A 6,429-nucleotide genomic window follows, 5' to 3' on the forward strand; every position below is an offset into this window, starting at 1 on the left:
GTATCGACCAATGCTGATTTTCAAACTTGACCAAGGTATTAGTGGTATAAACATTTTGTATAAATTTAATGAAAATCCGTCAAAATTTGTAGGCATAAGAGCGCTTACAAGGTCAATTTTTGGATAAAACGGAGTCATTATTGTGGTCAAAGTTCGATAACTCCAACAAAAAGTATCGACCAATGCTGATTTTCGAACTTGACCAAGATAATAGTGGTATAAACATTTGGTAGAAATTTAATGAAAATCCGTCAAAATTTGTAGGCATGAGAGCGCTTACAAAAAAGTGTGACGGACGGACGCACGGACACACGGACGCACGGACCCACGGACACACAGACCAACGGACACACGGACCCACGGACACACGGACGGACGCCCGGCATTTCTATGTCCCCGCACCGCGTTGCGGCGGGGGACAAAAATACCGTGTAAAGGGTTAATATGTAAACAATTATGATAATGCACAACTATTCAAAACTTTCCTAAATATGATCACATCTGTACTAGTACCGGATGGTGTAGCACACCCATTACAGAGGTCACATCAAGTTCCCTGGGACTACAATTGCTTGTAAACCTATTACACATATACAGGTCTTCGATTCAGCAGATAAATTATCCCCATTCTTTTGTCATATCCTATCGTTTAGACTTTAATTTAAGAATGCAATTAATCGATAGAAATCAAAATCGATAAATAGTTCAGAATGTATAAATAAACATCAAAGACATAAAAAAAGATACCAAAAAATCCATTTTTTATAATTATACATGTAGCTTTTATTGTCGTTTTTTAGTGTTTCTTTTCTATTAAGCATAGACTCTGATGCACGTTCTTATTGCTGCAGGAGACTTGGGTTTTTAAAGGCTAAAAATTACGCAAATCGACCTTACTTAAACCAAAGCGCTCAATAATGCAGTGCACTCTGATGTTGAAATAGATATAAAATAGATATGAACGAGATAAATGTTTATTAAATTTATGCAGGGAAAACCTTGTTTACTGACATATAATGAATTTTGCACGTATTGATTTTTATCAATTGGACCCCCCCCCCCTCCTTTTGAAAATTGCTGGATCCGCCTCTGCGATGTATCTATTTTGTAAATGTCCGATAACATATGCAATATCAGCCCGTGCACGCACGGGTCAAAGTCTAGTATATAGAGTCCTAATGCTAAATTTACACTTTATCTATTTAATTTATTTCATTTGTCATTTTGTTTACTTGTCTGTTATTTCTGGGGGGGGGGGTGTATTTAATTAAAGACAATAAGTTCAACAAAATATAAATATAGAAAGCACTGAATGCTTATTCCTGGATATCGTCGTGCCAGAAAAATTTTCAAACCTCGCTAAGTCGCTGTATCGCCCTCGGGGCTGATATTTCTGTCCCAGCCCGTCGTCAAGGGGGTGTATTGCCCTCAATTAAATCGCTAATTCCCAAATATCTCTGCTTTGATTAAAACTAGTTTGTGAAATAACGATCAAATAACAAATAAATTATATAAAGTATCACCTTACACTTCTGAATATTTTTATTCATTGCTGAAAATTGAAAAATAATAATTCAAAAATAGCGCCAAAGAGTGATATGTATCTGAGTAAGGGGAGGTAACCTACATTACGGTGTATTTAGAACAGTAACACTCTTTGTTTAATATCAAACAACATTTAAATTGTGGAGGATATAGAGAAGGCTGGAACGAAACCAAATAGTAGAAAAACGTCATGACGTCAGGCATATCTAAGGTTTGAAAGTTGCATTCTTCGAAACAGTGCAGGCATTTGTATGGAGGGTAATCGTGTTCAAAAATCTAGTCATGTAAACTTGTAAATCCGAATATGCAGTCGTGTTGGTGTGTGAGTCTGAGTATGAATGTGTGTAATTTAGTTTGTGTAATCTATAAACACTGGGACATAAACACTCTAAAGTTGACTCCGCAGACCTTCAATGTAATTCTTCCTACAGATGCACATTTGCAACTTTAGAATATTGTTTGTTATTTACATGTAATCTGTCACTATAAAAACATTTTCCATCAGTAGTCTCTTCATTGACATCTTCGTATTCTGAAATAGCACAGTTGACATGTTACAAATCGACAACTGTAAAGTTTACAATTTTGTCGAATTTTGACATGACGATATATGGGAAAAGTGTCGCCACAGATAGCTGCAGGAACAGGCCTGCCGTAATCGCCTGAATGGGCAGAGAATAAACAAAAAAATATAATTACATATCAGCATATCTCTGCATAACAACATTTTTTTTTTCAGGAAGTACGATTTTTCAAACGAGAAATTATGAGGTCGATGTCCATTATATCAAGAGAATCCGGAAAAGATGCGAGTGAAGAATTCAATCGGCATCAGATGTCATAGATCTTGGAAATTTTGCATAACATGCTTTGTTTAAATGTATACTCGCATTTCTACAAAATTCGTTTAAGTATACTTAGAGCTCGGCTGAATAAAGAAAATATCACCAAAAGCATCCTTATCAATAAGAAAAACTAATCTGCCAGAAAACAGTAGGTTTAAGATTTTGAGTTAGATGACACATGAGTAGCCCCCCCCCCCCCCCCCGCATAAGTTTAACTGTCGTGACAACAAATGCAACTCATGCAACTCAATTCTGTATTTATTTTAATTCGATACATTTCTTCTAAAAAATAAGTTGATCCCCTCCAATGCTGCGTGAATGGTAAAGCAGGACTTCGTGCCATATTAATTTCTATGTTCTGCGTCAAATAAAATGATTTTGTGTGTGCATTTACTATATTTTCATGTGAAATGTGGTAGAAAAATATCTTGAAATGAGAGTTATGTCCAAGACACGATGTAGTATCGATATCGATGATATCGACGATATTGTATCGATATCGATTCACTGATTTCAATATAATAGAACTTAAATGCATATGTACAAAACTACAACTGTCCAGATTTAACATCCATATTCAACATCGATATCGTCGATATCGACGATATCGTATCGATTTTCTTTGTCTTCAACTGATGATATCGTATCGTATCGACAATATCGTATCGATATCGAGTTGCATATGTACACAACTACAGCTGTCCATATTTAACGTTGATATCGTCGATATTGACAATATTGTATCGATATCGATTTGTTTAGGTACAAAACTCAATCTGTCCATTTTTAACGTCGATATCGACGATACCGTATCAAAAAAATGTTTGCTTTGTTTACAACTTAAGTTGTCCATATTTTAAGTCGATATCGTCGATATCGTATCGATATCGATTTTCATTTAAACACAACTGCAACTCACCATATTTAAACGTCGATGCCGATGTCAATTGACATATGTACACAACAATACCTGTATCGGTATTAATTTGCTTTTGTGTAGAATGTAATCAAGTACTTTGGAAAACTGTACCATGATTATCTTTAGATTTGACTATCTAGACGATCACAATTATATCATTTTACAATCCCTAAAATCCATCATTTAGACGTTCTTCTCATTGTTATTGATTAATTTTTAATACCGATGATTTAAAAAGATTGCATTTGAGTCAATATTGAAGTTGATATTGTCATTTGAAATAATATTATTATATTTGTTTAAATGCAATTATAAAGATTGCTATTAGGATATCGTCATTCTGTGTACGATATCGCCTATAAATAGTTAGCCTTTAAATTTATTAGTGTCGATATCGATGTCGATATCGTCATTTTATGTACGATACCGTCGATATCGACAATAAAATTGATTTTGCAACTTCATCAGTGTATGTCGATATCGATGTCGATATCGTCAAGTTGTTTACGATATCGTCGATATCGACATCATAATTGGATTAGCATTTTTCAAAATTCGATATCGATGTCGATATCGTCATTTTGTTGTCGATATCGTCGATATCAACAACAAAGTTGGTCTTTGACATGTATAATGAAATGACGTCTATATCAATTATTTACCCAAAAATATGAAAGACCTTAAACTTTGAATTGACCTGAAAATTTGCGTTGTCCTGATTTTTAATACTTTTGAGAACCTCATACAATTAAATAACCATGATTATATTCTTAAACTGAAGTGTAGATAACATTATAACATTCCGTATAGGAAAATAATTATCCGGCTTATTTTTTACCTTTAAAATTGTGCAGTGTTTACCGGATGAGCATCTTACATGTACCTTTGAAATAATCCATGTCAATTTTATTATGCCGTCCCTTGATATCATATAAAAGAGTGTATTAAGTTTTAATTCAATACAATGCAACAAAAAGTAAAAATGGTTTGAAATACATAATCTCCAAGAGAATAATGATCAGTTGAACTTTGTATTAGAATAATGTACAAATCAATGTGTTCTCCATTATTTCACGCTATGCCAATTGTCATACAATTGCCGTAAGAAATGCTAACAATCTATAACGAACTCGATTCTTAATAATGATAGTAAAATGTTAAACCTCAAAACGTGTTGCTGAAAATATATTAAAATTTTCCATAAGAATTAGTACAACCAACTCGTTAGTTTCTTTGTGGTGTGTTTTTAAATGAAAAAATCAATGGCGATTCATACGACAATTATATTTTTGCGTCCCGTTTGACGCTTGCGTCAATATGTTCTATTGTAGGAGAATGATGTGTACGCACTTGCGTATCTGCCTATGGAGATGATGATGTATAAGCGGGTCACACACATATATATATATATATATTATATATAATGGATCGCAAATTGCTTTTAATGCTAGTACAGGTTGGTGAGGTCGTAATTTTGTGTGTTATTTTATACCTACCAAAAAATGAATGACTTTATAACCCTAATTTATAAATTCGTGGAGGATGTTAATTCGTTGATAAGAGGTACCCCCGAATTCCACGAATATTGAGCCACCACGAAATCTAATGATTCCACAGTTTATCACTGGTAAGCATTGACCCACAAATATCTTGTTACATCTTGATAAAATAGACCTGAAATATTTCTTTATTAGTAATTAGTTACATCGTTTCTAATAAATCCCCCCCTTTCAAACCTGATTCTCTACACCTGTAAAACACGCGCCTTCAAAAAACTAATGGATAATAACACGATGCAACGTACATATCTTTATTTTAAATCAGTAAAGACCACGAACTGGGATACTATTCCTTAAATACAAGGTTACATTATTAACATTTTGTTATCCAATTACAAATGATTGATAAAACAAAAGATCAAATGAACAAAGTGACATCAAGTTGGTACTAAAACCAGTGGCAATCAAGGGCTTCCATACAAATGCAAAAGTATCAGCAAAGATACTGGTATGTTGGCGTAAGGGTTATTTTAAGTTTATTGTTGACTTCCATGTTTAAACAACACTGTGATTTAATGTGTATGTAAAATTATATAGGCCCTAAAACCTATTTGCAAGAAAACGTGTACAATGTCACTTCTGAACTGTAAAGCTTCCTTCCTCCTTTCTTAGTATCTTCTTTTAATAGAACGTCTCAATTGAAGGCACTGTGCGATTGGCCATGTTTAGGAAAATTTGTGTGCATCCTCTTCAAACCTAAAATGAACACTACAAGTGGTACATGTATGCTGTAAGCGTGTAAACAGGATATTGAAATATATATATCTCGAACGTTAAAAAAGCTGAAAAATTTTGACAGGAAGCGAATGTAGAAATATTTTCCGAGCCCTGTTCTAGCATTTGAATGGCATTTTATATAACTGCTGCATTTTTATCCATTATCGGTATGTAATCATTTTATACTTGTTTTTAGTTCTTTTAATTCCCGTATTCATACTAAAAAGTAACTTGTTTTAAATTCATCTCCTCTATCGGAAGAATGTAACTGTCTGTTTGGTTTAAATGCAATGACTAATGATCAAAATGATGGACATAAAAACCTTAGTGTGTTTTATTCTTCTAGGTGTGGTGTCATTGAGGTATATTGATGGATCCCAATGTAGCAATCCCTTTGACAAGCTGTTCAATGATAGGTGAGCATATATAACGATACATGCAATAACCTTGAAGGTGTAAATTTAGTTGATTCACATTCATGCAGTAATAAACTGAAATTGCTGAAGTAATCCTAATATACATGTAATAAAAGTTCTTTGTATGGAAAGAAATGTGGGTTAAAACAGTAGTAAATCAGGGATTTTACTTTTCAGTATCATTTGTTTTTATAAATGATTCAAATCAACCAAACGTTTTTGAATTACAGAGATGTTAAACAGCTATTGGGAGAGGTACTCGGTAATTCATCTTGGTTATACGAAATGTTCTCTGCAGGTAACACATGAAATGCTTCATTAAAACGTAATACAGTAGGGAGTAAGGAATCATTCTTTCCGTATTATGAGGTGATAATTTTGGTCGGGGCGTTGTCATATCCAATAAACTTCGAAGGGCTTTGATAGAT

Source organism: Magallana gigas, chromosome 4, assembly GCF_963853765.1.
Source record: "Magallana gigas chromosome 4, xbMagGiga1.1, whole genome shotgun sequence".
Lineage (NCBI taxonomy): Eukaryota > Metazoa > Mollusca > Bivalvia > Ostreida > Ostreidae > Magallana > Magallana gigas.